At 38.2% G+C, this 18,496-nt stretch overlaps 1 protein-coding gene across 3 annotated transcripts in view; it reads left to right on the top strand.

Moving 5' to 3' along the window:
* Positions 1 to 18,496, top strand: part of TTLL5 (tubulin tyrosine ligase like 5) — a 400,968-nt gene that overhangs the window by 379,597 nt on the left and 2,875 nt on the right. The gene's annotated exons all lie outside the window — the stretch shown is intronic.

Consider the following 18,496-nt stretch of genomic DNA (forward strand, 5'->3'; position numbering starts at 1 on the left):
AGGGTTAGCCTATAGCTATAGTGGCTTATGTCAGGGACTGAAATAAAATTCAAATTTAATATACAATTTAACAAAAGTACATACATGTATAAGATGGTGCCACCTTCAAAAAAAGGCCCCTAAATTGTACCCAGGTTCAAGGCACACTTTGGGTTAACATCTACTCAAAACCACAGCTCTTGAGCCCCTACTATTTTTTCTCTTTTATCAGATCAAAGGAAATATTCATTTGAATATTTGCTTCATTTGAAGCAAAAGACACTTACTTGAAAGAGATAAATAACTAGGAAAATCTCCCCATACAATTTTCGTCAATCCTTTATTATTCATTTAGTGATAATTTTACATATTTTATATTTTCTTCCAAAGTTTAACACTAACCGTAGCTTTGAATAATATTTCTGGATAATCCCAGAAGGATTTAAGCTGAGTCTTGAAGGAAACTGGGAGAGAGCAATATTGTGAAAACGTAGAGAGAAGAGAATATCCAGGAAAAAAGAGTGATCAGCAATATCCAAGGCTGAAGACAAATCAGGATTTGCCTGAGGATCAAGAGAAGTCCATTAGATTTGTTCATTGAGAAGAGATCATTGGCAGCTCTGGAAAGAGCAGTTTCCGTGCAATAATGAGATCAGAAGCCCCAGTGTAGAGGGGTTAGAAGAGAGGAAGTGGAGACTCCTATTGTCAGTAGCCTTCTCAAGGAGCTTAGCCACAAAAGCAAAGAGACATACAGTATGATAGCTAATAGGGATGAAAGAATCAAGTGAGAGGTTTTTGAGGATGGGGTAGATGTGAATATGCTTGTAGGTGGTAGAGAAGCAGCCAGTAGACAGGGAGAGATTGAATAAAGATTAGTGAAAGAATGGGTATGATGATAGAGGGGGTGGTCTGTTGGAGCTGTAAGATCACATGTGCAGGGAGAGGAGTTTGATTTGGCAAGAAGGTTGCTTCTTCATGTGAGACAGGGATAAAGGAAGAAATAGTGGGAGAAGGCATCTCAGTGATGTGGGAATAGGAGGAAAGGACAACCACAAATGAATTATGAGGTCAGGTTCTCAGCTGAGAGAGTGGTGGAAGGGGAAGCTGTGGGAGGTTTGAGACAAGTATGAGAAAAGGTTTGGAAAAGCTACTGTGGTGAGTGGAATAGTGAATCAACTAGGGAGGTGTAAAGGGAATGCCTCACTGCAGTGAGGGCCCATTTGAGATTGTGTAACATAAATTTGTAGTGGACTCAGTAAGCTCGTTTTCTGATTTTTCTCTACTTTCATTAGGTAGCACATGAGTAGGAATGAAAACAGTGGATGATGGGAGTAATCCAAAGCAGAAGATAATATTTTCCCTTCTTCAAACCTAGAACGCCCCTCCCGTTTTCCACCATCTTTCAAATATGACTGACAATTACTAAGCAGTCACATCTCCCAGTTCTTTCAGTACCCTTTTCCAATCATGTTCACATTCAGTCATTTTTCAATCGTGTCCCACTCTTTGTGACCCCATTTGGGATTTTCCTGGCAAAGATACTGGAGTGATTTCCCATTTCCTTCCCCAGCACTTTTTTTTTAACAGATGAGGAACTGAGGCAAACAATGTTGAGTGACTTGCCCAGGGTCACACAGATAGTGAATGACTGAGGCCAGATTTGAACTCAGGAAGATGAGTCTTCCTGACTCCAGGCCCAGCACTTTATCCACTGTGCCACCTAGTTGCCCACCTTTTTTTTTTGCAATACCTCTCCTATTTTCCATTATATTTAAATATCACTGACCACGGCTCATTAAACAAATCTACCTGTGTTCCAAGTGACTTAAATGTATCAAATGCAATCAAGTGCTCTCCTATTAGCTCTTTACCTATGTTGCATATGAGCTCCCTCTTAGCCCCTTTGTTCTTCATTTCCAGTGCAAGGAGCATTTTCCTTGGCAGAGAAAATAGAAGCAAAATGGATATTGGACAGCTCTGCCTTCTCCTTGTTGTTGGTTGTTAAAATCTTTGATCTGTCTCTTTCCACCAATAGTTTTTAAAAAAACAACAACAAAAACCTTTTAGTCATCAGCTAGCTTCCTTTGGCATCCTCAGTTCATTCTGACCTTTAGCACTCCTGACATTTGTATAAGACTGTGGTCTTGTGCCACATTCATATATCCATTCTTGTTACCTGCCCTTGTTCCCGTCTTCTAGATGTATCTTTTTAGAAATCTAAGTTGGTTGCTTAGTTCCCTGTGAACTTACATAGCACAGATTCTGTTTTTCTCCTCACTGGAACCGTTTCCCTTTGTGTCTTCAGACCGTAATCCTGAGGAGTTTTCTTTCCTACCTAGGCTGATTTCCCTTGTGGAATTTTAGTTAATGGGTGCCTACCTAGCCTTCCTATTAACCTTTTGAAATCTGTCCCAAAATATAGGATGAAAGTCAAATTATGGCAGGATCTTCTCTCCTTCTCTGTCTATAAACGGTGAAATTACTTCCTCTCAGTGTTCCCATCTTTCCATACCCCAGCAATCTGAATTCTCACCCTCTTAGTGAGAATCAGATGCAAATAGAATTTACCTTTGTTGATTCCTCTACCTTTTGAAGGATGAAATTATCACTAAGGCAAATCCAGAATTATCTGCTGCTCTGCTTTTGATCCAGAACTCTATAAAATGTTTAGATAGCTGAAGTTACCATTACTACAGTGTCATGGCTCTGCACCAGACTTGGGATCAGTTTCCCAGCCACATCATCCATTTCCTGTTTCTGTCCAGGTTTTCCATAGTATACTTCATTGGCAAAATCACTTCTGTTTCTCCCTCCATCGACCTTTACCAAAACATTCTTAATCAAGACTCTTTACTGTGGTTCCTGGGTTTCTTTTTATGAGTAGAGTGTACTAATCAAAACTAACATTCCTGTAGCCCTACTATGTGCCTGGCACTGTGCTAAGTACTTTACAATTATTATCATCTTGTTTGATCCTCACAACAGCCCTGAGAGGTAGGTGCTAATATTATCTCCATTTTACAGATGAGGAAACTGAGGCAGATAGAACTGAAGTGACTTGCCCAGGCTCACACAGCTAAGACATATCTGAGGGCAGATTTGAACCCAGGTCTTCCTGACTCTAGACCTGGCACTCTTTCCACTGTGCCATCTACCTGCCCCCAAATTAATAAACAATTGCCTCCACCCCTTTTTCCTTTCCTGTTTCTTTGGAATAAGAGTCCTGTTTCATCCCACCAAGTCCTGGTGATCATCTGGGGCCAGATTTCTTTCCTCGCATTAGAACCTCCAGTTCCTCCTGTTGCCTAGCTGTGGGGCCTCTGCATTGTGCCATTGGAGGTCACAGTTTCTACTATCAGCTGCTTTCTCGGATTTTGTTTCCTGAGAGGTTGTAGGTATCTCATTTGCTAATTTTTCTTCATTGTTGTTAAGCACCATGGTAAATACCGTGGTAGATATATTTGGCAATTTTCTTCCTCCTGAGTCCTTTTTAGTTTAAAGCCTTTTTGATCAGATTTGCAAAACACTCAGCAAATACATTCTTTTTTTAAAAAAAATAGTTTTTAAATTATTGTGAACTTGTAGAATTTCAGTGAACATGAATCTTTCCTTATACACAAAAGAATTATATGTGACACCATGAATCTTTATTATGTATAGTTTGGCTTTTATTAAGTCTATGGTAGATTTAACTCAGTAGTCCCACTCATCTATGTTAATTTCTAAATTTCTTTCTGTGCTTTTCTGTGTATTTCTTAATGTTTCATTTGTGTTCTTTCTTTTTTTATATCACTATCACTACCTCCCAATTCCCTTCATAAATTCCCCTCCCTGCCTCCCCCCCAAAAAAGAAATAAAAGCTCTTCCTTATAACAAATACAAGTATAGCCGAGCAAATAAGTCTACACATTGGCCATGTATGAGGCAGTATGTCTCACTTTGTACCTCTAGTCCATATCCATTCTTTCTCTAAGAGGTGGGAAGCATGAGTCTTCTGGAATCATGATTTGGTTGTTGCATCCATTAGGGTTCACAAGTTTTTTCAGTTATTTTCCTTTACAGTGTGATAGACATTATATAAATTGTTCTCCTGGTTCCAACAAATATATTGCTAACAATCTCTGTGGTTTTTTCCATCCCTGGCCCAAGAAACTGACTTCCTTATATTTTAAACAGTGTTCTACAAATCCAAATCTCATTGTCACATACCATTTTGGTAGCCAGCTGTTCATTTTCCAGATCTGTTTTTCTCCTCTGTATCTCTTGCCTTGGGCAAACTGTGCCCCAATAGTCTTCAGTTTCTTGCCCAAAACTTTGTCATCTTTGACCTACTTTTGTCATTTGCGCCCATGTGAATCCCTCTAAGTGAGTAGCAGTCATTCACTTTGATAAAACTTAGGAGGTTTCTGCTATGCTTTATATATGTGCCCCTGAAAGACAACAGACTCTCTATTGTTATTACTAGATCACCCTAATAACTAATAATAAAGGTAATAGCTGCCTGATTACCACTATGCAGGGAATCATCGACCACTACTACTTTTCATTTCTCCCTCAAATTGTCCTCAGTTTCTCTCATGTCTCTTCTCTCAATATTCAGGATTTTGCCTTGTTCACAAGTCCAAACCCCCTCCAAATCACCTACACAGGTTCTTCTTCCTTATTTTACTGAAGCCTCTTGTCTCTTGATCCTTTTCCCGAAGGAACCAGACATAGAAAAGTAGAATCACTGTGAGTGTGTGATAACGTAAGATATCAACCTCAGCATTTAGCTACCAAGTGAATGTGAGGGGCTCTCACATCTAATATAGCAAAAAATCTAACTTGAGCTACAACTCTTGGATTGTTGGAACTTTTTTTTCATGTGCTGGAGTTTCCCTTTGCTTTTGTTTTATGAAAGGAAGAAGCTGTTTCCTGTTATCCGTTGGTTGCACGCTAACAAGATGATGGAGTAATTCTGGGGTTCATTTCAGTTTTCCTCAAAAAAGTTTGGAGCAAGGAAAGATGGTGGGCTTCAGCAATTTGATTCAACAATCATCAGGCACCTAGTTAGTATGCAAGGCATTGTTCTGGGCACTGAGCAGACAAAGACAAAAATGGGGGGAAAAGCCTCTGTCCTCAGTCAGCTTACATTTGACTTGGGAAATAGAACATGTACATAGATAATGAAATATAAGATACTTTAAGGAATGAGGCAGCACTGATAGCTGTGGGGATGTGTCAGAAAAGACTTCCCATAGGCGGCAGTATCTGAGCATCTCCATTTAGACAGGGATTGTCACCAAGAAAACATTGTAGATTTCTTAAACTGGAATCCTTCCAAATGCTACCCCACCCCCAAAAAATAGGCTTATGTTGTAGACTTCACTTGAACTTGTTTCCACTGATTATTTTAAAGGAAGCTCTTGAAATGGAATTTTACATCAGCATGTAAACCATCTGAATTCCCTGCTGTATCCCTTCACACAACAGTATAAGTTTTCCTAGCCCTGTTTTTTGGCCAATGCAGTCTGTCCAAATCTCTTTAAAAAGCAGCGTACGGTTCCAAGACAAACCGTGTACAATGTACATGACTATATTTTCCCTACTCTGAGAGGCCAGTTATTAGTATTATTCCTTTCAGAGGACAAAGATGGCCCTGATTCCATGTGTTTTCTATAGGATATTCATGGATTTATGCTGTGAGCCCAGAACTCTGCCTTTTACAATGGATTTTCTCCCCAAGATTTGGTTTTAAAGCAGAAGGTTTGAAAGTAGTAGTAAATAAGGAGTAACAAAGACTCTAAATGGTCATGGCAGGAAAATGATCGTCATGGCAGCCTGAGTAAATAGAGAGAAGGGAATCTGAGACAGAAGAATATGGTCCATATGACCCCAAAATAACCTCAGAATAAGACAGGTAGAGCCAGAAGGGTCTTAGTTATGAAACAAGGATATGCAAAAATGAAGCTAATGATCACAATATTTTGTATTTATGTAGCTCTTTTTACTTTTCAAAGCCCTTTCACAAAAATATGTGGTTTCATTATATTAGTCAAATCTGATGGTACCCTGTTTGGGCCTGTTAGGTTTTATCGTACCCACTTTGCAGATAAAACAACTAAAGCCTCTCAACTGCCAAGTAGTTAACAATAGCCCAAACCTAGAACCCATATCTCTGAATGCCTCATCCATTGTTTTCATTGTACCATGCCTCTCTTCAGGTAAAGATATCAAAGAACTCAGAGCAGTTTTCTAAATTAAAATTGGGAAACTGACCAAGACATGTATAAAACAATAGCAGTGTCTGGATGGGCCATAATGATGCTTTATTTTTGTAGTACTTTACAGTTTTCAGAGAAGTAGCATATTTGATCTTCACAACATTCCTGAAATAGACTGTAAGGGCACAGCAGAGTAGTTTTGATTTGCCCAAAGCCGTGCAGCTAGTAAGTGGCAGACCTGGTGTTAGAATTCAAGTCACAGGACTCATAATCAGTCAGTAATTCAGTCAACAGCCATTTATTAAGCACTTGTTATATACCAGGCACTAGGCTAAACACTGGAGACACAAAGAAAAGCAAAAAAAAAAACCCCAATAGCTTCCCTCAAGGCAAAAGGGTACATTCTGATGGGAGTGAGGGAGGGTACAATTTATAAATAACTAGATACATAGAGAGAGAGTGGATGGGAGGTAATATAGGAGAGGAAGTACTTACAGTACTTCACAGCTTAGGGGACTGTGAAAGGACTCTTGCAGAAGGTGGGATTTAAGTTGAGACTTGAAGGAAGCCTGGAAAATTAGGAGGGGACAGTACATTCTGGGGAAAGTCAGTGCAACACAGAGATGGGACCTAGTGTGTGTGCTGAGAACTGCCAGTTGGCCAGTGTGGCTAGATTAGAGTGTGAGGAGGGAAATCAAGTGGGAAAAGACTGAAAAGGCAGGAAGAGGCCAGATGCCAAGAGAAGACTTTTTATTTGATCTGTTAATAACAAAGAGCGACTGAAGCTCATCGGAGGCTACCAGACCTGCTCCAGAGAAAAGCTATCCATGTGACTGACTAATAGATTGGAAGCAGAGCCCTGTTTCACAGGGGTAAAGAAGTTGGTACATTAAGTAGTTGTCAGTGTCAAAATGAATGAGTAGCCAAACTGTGACTAAAAATACAGCTAGGTCAGTATGCTATCTACTGTCATCTCCATACTGTTCTCATTTTAAAAGACATTTGTCTTTTAATTATACAGAGATTTTATAGCTTTCTTATAGTTGCATTTAGCAAATAAAATTCCTCCATCTCTCATTAACAACTCAACAGTGGTCCAATCTAATAGAAATTGACAACATATAATTTTCACTTACAAAGTTCTTTCATGTGATTTTATTTAATCCTCATAACAACCTTGGGAAGTATGTAGTGAAATTCTATTATCCCCATTTTAGAGATGAGAAAATTGAGATTCAGACACTAAAGTGGTTTATCCAGGGTCACAAAGCAATGGTGGAGGTCAGCTCTTCTAACTGTAGTTTATAAGAGTAACTCTATGCAGTAGATTTTGTTAAATCACTCAACAAATATTTTTATAGGTAGTACTATGGGATACCCAAAATAGGTAATGTATGTGAAGGCAATGTGGAAGTTGTGAAATGCTCAGAAATAAGATACCATGGTACAAAAAAATCTAAAATTTGCTATTAAAGAAATGTAAGATACGTAGGCCCTACCCACAAGAAATTTACAATCTAGTTAGGGAGATTGAACAGAAGAAGTTAAATAATAATACAAGTCAATGTGTGGTTAATTGTCAGATGAATAATATAGGAACAAGTTCTATATAGGGTGGAGATGGCAGAGTGGTAGGAAGCCATGTGGTGAGTTTCTCTCCACAAACTTCTCCAAGCAGATCTAGAAAATGCACCAGGACCAAATTCTGATGAGGAAATCCAGAAAAAGTCTCAGCGAGTCATTTGTCCAGCCTAGCTCAGCATAAGGAGACAGATGGGGAGGTGTCTGTCCCCAGATGGATACTGGGGATGGGACCGGTCGGGTCGGAAGCATACTGCTCATGAACTCTCCAGAGAGAGGCTATGCACTAGGGCAAGAGGAAGCCCCAAACCCACACTGGACTACTGGAGAGGTGCCAACTGGCAGCTTTGTCACTCACTACCCAGTTCTGGATCGCATACCCAGGGTGGCTTGAGAAAGGGAACCTGCATAAAGGACTGGTATCCCTGGCTAAGGGCACCCTGGACAATGTACTGGCCAAGGAGGAAGGTCAGAAACCAGCAGCAGCAGTGGTATAGCTCAGACCTCAGACTCTGAGGAGTGTCTCACTTCTACTCTCTAGCCCAACCTGCAAAGGAATAATCAGGGCCAGAATGCCAGACCAAAGGGGAGCTCACAATTCTGCCCCTCTGAGCCAACAGAGCTCCCCAGCTGACTAAAAAGGGCAGAGTCCAGCAACAGTCTACTCTTGCACAGGCCCAGTCATTGATCAAGGACTTGCAGAGCTCAGACCAGAGGGGCAGCAATCAGACTTTGCCCTGAATCAGACCACTATGGGAGAACTGAAATTTTACAGGTCCTCAGCCTGTCCCTGAGATCCTGGAATAACCCAATATTCAGTACCCCCGAGAAAGCAGAAGCAGGACCAGCCCAGACCTCTAGAAGTGTGGTAAAGCTCAGCCCTAACATCAAGTCTGAAGTCAAGAAACAGGTTGGAAGAATGGGAAAACAAACAAAAAAGAACCCTACCATAATGAGTTGTTATTGGTGACACAGACACTCCAGACACAAACCCAGAAGAAGAGAATGACTCCAAAACATCTACAAGCAATGCCTCAGAGAAAAACACAACTTATACATAAAGTCAACTAGAATTTATGGAAGAAAAGTGGGGGGGGGATGATAGAAGGGAGGGCAGATAGGGGGAGGAGGTAATCAAAAGCAAACACCTTTGAAAAGGGACAGGGTCAAGGGAGAAAACTGAATAAAGGGGGACAGGATAGGATGGAAGGAAATATATTTAGCCTTTCACAAAATGAGCATTGTGGAAGTGTATTATATAATGACACATGTGTGGTCTATGGTGAATTGCTTGCCTTCCCAGGGAGGCTGGGTGGAAAGGGAAGAGGGGAGAGAATTTGGAACTCAAAGTTTTAAAAGCAGATGCTTAAAAAATTTTTTTAAAAAGTTGAGTTTTTTTGCATGCAGCTGTTAAACAAGATATATAGGGAATGAGGCATAGAAATCTATCCTGCCCTACAAGAAAGTAAGGGGAAAGGGAAGGGCTGACTGGGCAACGAGGCAATCAGAATATATACCATCTGGGAATGGGGGGGAGGGTAGAAATGGGGAGAAAATTTGTAACTCAAAGTCTTGTGGAAATCAATGTTGAAAACTAAAATATTAAATATTAAATAGAATTTCTGGAAGAGATAAAGCAAGAGTTTAAAAAAAGAGTTTAAAAAGTTTGGGTTTTTTTTTTTGTCTATGAATGGAATGAGAATGCTTAAGGAAAAAAATGGAAAAGAAATGAGAATTGTGGCGGAAAGAATTGGAAAGGGAATTAACGCCTTGAATTAAAATGAACCAAATAGAAGCCAATGATTCCATGAAGCAACAAGAAATATTAAAGTCAAAAGACTAAAAAAAATAGAAAAATTATAAGAAAGAAAATAAAAATTAGAAGAAAATATATTTAAAAGAAAATATATAATCTCATAGCAAAGAAACAGTTGACCTAGAAAACAGATTGAGGAGAAAAAATATTTAAGAATTATTGGACTATCTTAACACTATGGCAAAAAAAAAAAGCCTAGACATCCTAAATCTTTCATCTTAAAAGAAAGCTGCCCAGAACTCTTAGAACCAGAGCGCAAAGTGGAAATAGAATCTACTGGTTACCTCGTGAAAGAAACCCCAGAATGAAAATTCCCAGGAACATCATAGCCAAAATCCAGAGCTTTGAGGTCAAAGAAGAAATACAAGCAGCCAGAGAGAAAGAGTTCAAGTACCAAGGAACCAAAGACAGGATCACATGTGATTTAGCAGCCACCATGATAGAGGAATGGAGAGCTTGGAATATCGGAAAACAAAGGATATGGGCTTATAGCTAAGAATAACTTGCTCAGATAATCTGAGTATAATGCTACAGGGGGAATAATGGATCTTTAATTAAATAGGGGACTTCCAAGCATTCCTGATGAAGACCAGAGCTGGGGAAGAACTTTGAAGTTTAAACACAGGAGTGAGGAGAAACATCAAAAGGTGAACATGAATGAACAGTGACAAAGGACTCTAAACAAGGATAAACTGCTTACATTCAGAAATGGGGAGACAAAACATGTGTCCCATCATCAACAGGGTTCATTCAGTTAGATATAACCTGGGAGTGAGAATGTCTTGATGATCTGAAGAAAAGAATGGAAAGGGAAGGGAAGAGGAATACATGGGGTTGAGGGGAGTGGTAAGGGGAAGAGAAAGGAAATTTAGGGAAAATTATCTCACATAATTAGGGTACACAAGGAAGAAGGGGTAGAAGAGAGTGGCTGACACCAGAATCTCACTCTTGTTTGAACTGATCAAAATAAGGAAGAACACACACACAGTTGAATATAGGAACATGTTTTACTCAACAGGGAAATAGGAGGGAAAGACAAGAAAGAGGGAGGGGAAATTAGAGGGAGGTAATATTAAGGAAGGGATTAGCCCTAAGCATGTAAAAAATATTTATAATTCTTTTTGAGGTGACAAAGAATGGGAATCTGAAGGAATGCCCTTAAATTGGGGAATGGATAAAGAAATTATGGTATATAAATGTGATGGAATGCTATTATGCTGAACTGTTATCAGCATAATGACCAACTGGGATTGGAAAGGACTAATGTTGAAGCATGCCACCCACGTCCTGGCAGAGAGATGAAGGATTCAGAATGTAAAATGAGACAGATTTTTTGGACATAGCCAATTTGGAAATTCGATTTGAATATACTTGTTTTTAATATACATGTTATAAATTTTGTTTTTATTGTGTTCTCAGTTTGGGGTGGGACCATCAGAAGGTAGACCTTGACCGATTAAAACAAAATGCTTTTTAAAAAAAGAAGAATAAGTGCTATAAGTGTTTAAAGGAAAGCAAGATTACTGTGGCTAGAGTCCTCAGAGGAAGCTTCAAGAAGGACGTGAAACTTGAGCTGGACCTTGAACCATGGGTAAGATTAAGTAGGGGATCCAGTTGGGGGAACAGCATAAACAAAGACCTGGAGGCAAAAATGAGTAAACCATGTTTAAAGAACAATAAGTAGAACACAGCGACTGGAAATATTGTTAATGTAATAAAAACTGTGTTTAAACATAAACTTTGAGTGCCAAGTTCAGGAGTTTGAACATTGTCTTGTATACATTAGAAGGCCATTGAATGTTTTTTAGCAATGCACAAAGTACAATTTTGATAAAAGGAATCTAGTAGTAGAGTTCTGGAAGGCATTAGAGAGTGGAAGCACCAAGACCAGTTTTGGCTCCAGTTATGTCAAAGTTAGAGCAGCAATTTGGGCAAAAAGCATAATAAGTCTACAGGGCAGGGCGGTGGGAATGGACAAGGAAGAGACAACAGTAGCAAGGTGCCCTATAAGAAAAGTATCACTAGTTCTTGTGTCGTTGTATTTTGTTTTCAATTCAACCAATCTCTGTTTTGCTTTGGTTGGAGATTTTAAAAAGTAAAAAAAGCAAGTCAGTACTTTGGAGGAATACCAACATCTGCTGTTCAGAGAAGGCTTCTTTTTCTATCAGAAGTGTTTAAAGAGTGGTACAGTTGATATTGTGCAAAACTTGTAGTGGATTTATCATAGAACTGGGACTCAGGAACTTAGGTTTAGATCAGCTATGCTTTGATCAAGTCATAATGCATTGTTTGTTAAACATCTGTATGCACAAACTGTTGTCCATTAAATTAAGCAAACCAACTGCCCTCAAAAGACCCACAGTCTAGAAAACAGCAGCATGAGCAAATATGTGTCATTGAGTGACTGTTGACATGTCATTTCTCAGGGGCTTCATTTTACCATTTACGACATAGGATTAACACCATCGCCTTGGCTCCATATCTTTCTCATTCTGCCTTGTACATTGTCATACTTTAACAATATTCATTGAGATAGTCTTTTGAAATGAGGTGAATGAAAGAATATAGTACCATTTTCATACACCTGAAAAGGCCCATGATTTTTAATGGTCCAAAGGAAGTAATAGGCCATCAAAAAAAATGAGTTGTGTGTTTCCTTCTTAATAATATAAAACTACCTTCAGTTATGTGAGTGCTGTTTGTTTGGGGGAATAGAACACTTTAAATATAAACTGGCCTAATTATTGCTGCCTAGCATTTAGGTACATGTAATGAAGAATGAAGCTTCCTCCTTATGTAAATAATTCTACTTAAGGTTGATTTTGGAATCTATTAGTTTAACCAGTCAATTAAATAGTGTTACCCCACCTTGGTCCAACCACATCTTGATTGTTCTGGGAACGTTTAGAAGATATATTGATTTACAGGCTGGAGCCCATCCAAACAAAGATGATCAAGATAGCAAAAGGATTAGAAACCATTCTGTATGAAAATCAGTTGTTGAAATAGGGCATATTTAGTTTGGATATGAGAAACAAAAAACAAGACAACTAGTCAGTGCTCAAATATTTAAGAGGTTGTCATGTGGAAGAGATATTAGACTTGTTCTGTTTGGCTCCAAAGGGCAGAACGCTAGGGCTAATGTGGAAGTCAAATGGAAGAAGATTTTGGCTAAATATAAGTAAAAATTTCTTACTAATTTAATGATGTCCCAAAATGGAATGGGCTGGCTAACTGACTGACTTTCAACAAGTTATCAGACTATATAGTTGTGACTAATCCTACCTCCCCATCTGAAAACAATGACAAATGCAATAAAGAAAAGAAAAACAAAAAAGGCTAAATATAAAAAAAAGACCCTTAAGGAGGGAAACCTCACAGAAAAACTAACAGACTGAAACAGCTACTACTCTGGAAAAGAGACTAGAAATATTGTAAAATTTTCTGAAATTTTTTAGTATCACAGTAAGAGATATAAAGGAAGGTTTCATATTTATATAAGTTAGCATTATCCAATTGGAAGTAAGATAGATGAAGGAAGAATTCAAGAAGATGAACATGAAAATTGACAATGTAGAAAATATAGTGGAAAATATCAATGAAAAAGTATTTGAGGAGAACAGTGGCTTATGCAGAACCAAAAATAATTCATAGATGGAAGAGCAAACAGAAGGTGGAAAATGGAAAAATTGGAGGAAGACTTCATATCTCTTTAAACCAAAGCAAGAGAGCTTGGTGAAATAACCTTTGAATTATTGGGTTCCCAGAAAACTACAAATTAAGTATAAATACCAAAAATTTCCCAGGAGTACTAGGAACAGAGTACAGTGCAAAATGATGGAATCCATAGGAATCATAAGAAAAGAACTATAACTTATCCAGAAATGTAGTTACCACTTTAAGAGCTCCACTGTCAAAGAGAGAATCTTGCATGCAGCCCCAAGGAATCAATTTGTATATGAATATACACCAATTTAAATCACTTAAGACTACTCAATAAGGAACATAAATGGGGAAGTCTGAAAAGTTAGAGAATTCCCCTGCACCACAAAAGTGCTTCTCCTACAAAACTGAGCATATTCTTTCAGGAAAAAATGAGGTCCTTCACTAAGATATGAAAGGCTAATTCTTGATGAGAAATACAGAACTGAGCAGGGCAATGCTAGTATTCCTTAAGAAGGTGATCATGTCTGTTGTGGCTTTTAAGTCCCACAAATTATGAGGGTAATTTAAAAAAGAAAAACTAGGGATTTTAGGAAAGAATCCTTTGAAAGGGGAGCAAGCAAAACTAGATCATCTGGAGGTCAAAAGAAGTCAAGTGAGAGAAGTAAGATAATATTTCCTGAAAACAGTTGCCACAAGTGAAATTTAAACAAAGGGGTAGAAGGTAGGAGCAAGAGGGTCATTCCTAATTAAACTTTTGTTTTGGCTTTTTGATGAATGATTAAAAATTATTTCTTTGAAAGTAGAGTACCAAGATTTATCTTTGGTGTGGGCAGGAAAGGCAAGATGTGTGGGAAGAGTACATAATACAGGGAATAAGATGTAGCTGATTTTAAAATATATATGCTATTGTATTGATAAAAAGGAATGAAAGTGATATAATAGGATCTCATGGAGAGAAAACATAAGTTATAACCTTGAATGTTGATGAGTAGGATTCAGCATAAAAAGAAAATAGTCAATTAGAAAGCAAAATCCAACCATTTTCTACTTAAAAGAAAAACATCTTAAGCTTAGGAATCTATGGGGCAGCTAGGTGGCACAGTGAATAGAGCACTGGCCTTGGAGTCAGGAGGACCTGAGTTCAAATCCAGCCTCTGACACTTGACATACTTGCTAGCTATGTGACCTCGGGCAAGTCACTTAACCCTAATTGCCCTGCCTTCCCCACTCAAAAAAAAAAGATTCTGAAAAAGGCTTAGGAATTTATATAGATTCAGGGTGAAGGTCAAGAATAAAATCTATTTTACTGTAGCTGAATCCAGGAAAAAGCAAGAGTTGCAGTGATAATTTCAGATGAGGTAACAACCTTGTTATAAGCAGGGAAACCCTAGCATGATCAAAGGCAATGTGAATAATTGAGCAATATCAAAATTATATATGCAACAAATAGCATAGTAATGAAGGAAAAGATTACTGACATTCTTTTAAAAATCTTTCTAAGACACCAATTATAAATGACTATAATGTTTCTCTTTCAGGTTTTGACAAAGACCATAAAACAGATAAATAAGAAGGAAATTATAGGTGTAAAAATGTTAGAGGAACTAGATTTGATAGTCCCATGGAAATTTCAGAATGGAAAATTTAAAGTATATACATATCATTCAAGTTCCCATGGAACTTAACCAAAAACTGTTCATGTTCCAGGACCCAAAGAATTCGTAAACAAATGCAAGAAGGCAAATGCAAAAATCCTAAATACGTACCCTTTGACCCAGTGACTCTACTGTTGATTTTATGCCATAAGGAAGTTATTGACAACTAAAACGAATTCCTGTCTGTACAGAGATATTTAAGCACATGTGTAGTTTTTTTTTAATGGCAGTAGGGCAAGATAGGAACTGTGTCTAGCAACTTGGGTAATGTCAGTACAAATTGTGATGCACCGATGGAATTTTATTGTCAAGTTGACAAGCATTTATTAATGCTTAGTATGTGCAAGGTATTATGCAAAGTACCACTACTGTGTCATAAGAAATATAGAAAGTGAAGAATCAAAGGTATATGGAAAGGCTTTTGTGCAGTGATTGAGGATGAACAAAGCAAACCACAAGAACACAGTTACTACAGTTGTATCAATGAAGATAAAAATTTAAATAGGAACAAAATTCAGATAACAAAACATTGGTACTAACTTATAAAGCATATGCCATCCTTTCTTTTAATTAGCAGAAAATCACTAAAATATAAAGTTGCATGTATTACAGCTTTATGTTTTTTCTTTAACTGTTGTGGGGTGAGGTTGTACATTGTGCATGATGTTCTATTGAGAATCTGTTGGATTGACATGATGTGTTAAAACAAAATATATCAATAAAAAGTATTTTTTTAATGGAATGGGCTACCTCAAAAGGTTAAAGAGTTTATTTTGAAGGTCTTCCAGTGGTGCTTGGATCACTCTTTATTGGGAAGGTTTTAAACAGAATTATTAATTTGGGTAGAGATTGTGCTAAGATAACTTCTGAGATCCCTTCCATTAGGTCCATAGCTCCATGAAACCAGAAATTTATTTTAAAGATTGCTAATAGTAAATATATCTTTAAAGTGATAACCAAATATAAGGTGTTATTGAACTTAAAAAAAAAAACTTCTTTACATTTAGCCTTTCAGGAACACTATGATCTCTCTATATAGCATTTGATATCAGACATCTCCCTTATCTCCTTGAATCTCTCTCCTCTCTTGGTTTCTGTGACCCTGGTTCTTTTCTTAATGCTCTAATCACTCCCTATTTTGTCACTTTTGCAATTTCCTCTTCCTTTTCCTACCCACTGTAGTTATAGTCCTTAACCCTCTGTTCTTGATATAGGGGAAGGTATATATGAAATCTGAAACAAGGGGGAAAGAAGACTCTAAAATGGTGTATATACACTGAAAGCTATGTGAAAACATATGCAGGTGCATTTCCAAAGATTGGAAAATAATTTGGAGTGGTATAATTATTTAGAGTGGAATGTTCATTAGGTTCTTTATTTTGTAAGGTTTCTCAAGTTCATAATAGTAAAAAATTTTCAAAAAAAAAAAAAAAAGAAAGTTGTTAAGGGTTCGATTGGAGTTCTTTCTGTGGTGCTGCCATGATTATTCAGCTCCTTTCTCCTCCCCCATGGCCACAGTTACTCAGCGATGTCTCTTGCACTGAACCATACCCCTTGCAGCTGTGCTTGGCGCCTGAGTGTCACCCAGGCAGGGTTTCATGAAATGGATCTGATGCTCTTACGCCTGTGTTGTTCAAGCCAGTGCTTTGGAGCCGTTCCCAGAAAGGTGACAGGGCAACAGGTTGGACTCCACTCCCCAGCTGTCCCTTTTTGCTATTGTCACTCATTCATGATATAAATAAAGTTGATTCATTCACTCTGTCTCTTTTCAGACCATCATAGCACAAGCCCTGGGCATTTGGAAGGGCCCTAAGTACAGATATCATTTAGGTAAACCCTTTCTTATACTGAACTTTTAAAACAATCTTTCTCTTTGATTTGATTTCCATTTTAAAATGTTATTCCATGATCATCATCTGACATCAAAGACAAATTAACTACATTGGTTAAAGTGTTTATCTTTAATACTTCTTGAAATATGAAACAGACTAACTGAAAAGATCGTTACTGGTCTGGGTCTTTTCTGAGCTGACAGTCACAGGCCAAGTTGCATGTAGACATGGAGCAAGATCTCTTTTCTTGGGACAGATGACTGGTGGTTGGAATACTTGGCTAGAAGTGAAATGTCCTAGACTTGCTGGGAAGTTGTAAAACTTGATTCCTGTTTGCCTTAGAGGGACTAGTTGGTATTTGGAAAGCCTTTTATAATCCTAAATTGAAAATATTTTACTGTTCTTAAGGAAACATTATTATTGATCATTTCCATCAACCAGCAGTTGTCTGTAAAATACCTATCGCATGAATGTCACTGTTCTAGGCAACTATGGAGGATATCCAGAAAACACAAATCATGCTTCCCCTACCCTTACAATCCAATTCAATCCAACAAGCATTTCTTATGCATTTCTTATGGTACAAGTCACCATGGCAGGCACAGGGCATACCAAGACAAAAATGACAAATAGTCCTTGTCCTTAAGAATGTAAATTCTGGTTAGAAATACATGTAAACAAGTAAATATAGAAGATTATTTGAGGAGAACGCTAATGGCAAGGATCAGGAAAAGTCTGGGTTTTGTTTTTATTTAGGAAGACACCTGAGATGAAACTTGAGAACTAGTAAGTAGAAGGTAGAAGTGAGGAGAGAGTACCTTTCAGGTATGAATTACTGCCTATTCAAGGGCATGGATGATGGAATGGAATACCAAGTTTTGGAAAAAGCAAGCAATCCAGGTGATTGAAACATAGAATATATAAAAGGGAGTAGTGTGGGAAAAAAAAAAGTCTGAAAAAGTTAGGATGGAGCCATATTTTTTTTAATGTGGGTTATCTTTTTTCTTGAGGCAGTCAGCAAGAAGTGACTTGCCCAAAGTCACACAGCTACTAAGTGTCTGAGGCTGGATTCGAACTCAGGTCCTCCTGACTTAAAGGACTCCAGTGCTCTACCCACTGTGCCATCTAGCTGCCCCATGGATCTCTATTGTTGAGAGCTTTAAAGGCTAACTCAGGGAATTTGTATTTTCTCCCAGTGGCAATAAGGAACCACTGAAGATTCTCAAGTAAAGGAGTGGCTTGACCAGACTTCTGCTTTAAGATTGTTTTGGCAGCTTAGAAGAAGTAAGAGACTAGAGACAATTAGATAGCCATTACAGTAGTCCAGGCAAGACGTGTCGATTCTCCCTGAGAGAGCCACAATTGTACCTTTTCCCCTTCGCTTTTATCTTCTCCTTCCTCTCCCCCCCCACCTGCCTAGGTCTTCTCTCTCCCTCTTCTGCTACCAGGCAGAGATGAGATCAAACAGAGGTTCTTTGCCAAGAAAATCCCAAATGGGGCCATGAAGACTCAGACACAACTGAAATAATTGAACAACAGGAATAGATAGAACATGGAATTGATTAAGAGGAGTAATATGAAGTAAGCCTAGAAAAGTGGGTGGGAGCCAGTTTGTGGAGGCTTTTAATTGCCAGGCAGAGGGAACTTTATTTTATTTTAGAGACAATAGGAAGCCACTTAAGGTTTTCATCACAGGAGTGATGTGTTCAGGCCATTCTCAGGCATATTCATTTGACAGCTTTGTGACAGATGGATTGTTGAAGG

Source organism: Trichosurus vulpecula, chromosome 8 (genome assembly GCF_011100635.1).
Source record: "Trichosurus vulpecula isolate mTriVul1 chromosome 8, mTriVul1.pri, whole genome shotgun sequence".
Lineage (NCBI taxonomy): Eukaryota > Metazoa > Chordata > Mammalia > Diprotodontia > Phalangeridae > Trichosurus > Trichosurus vulpecula.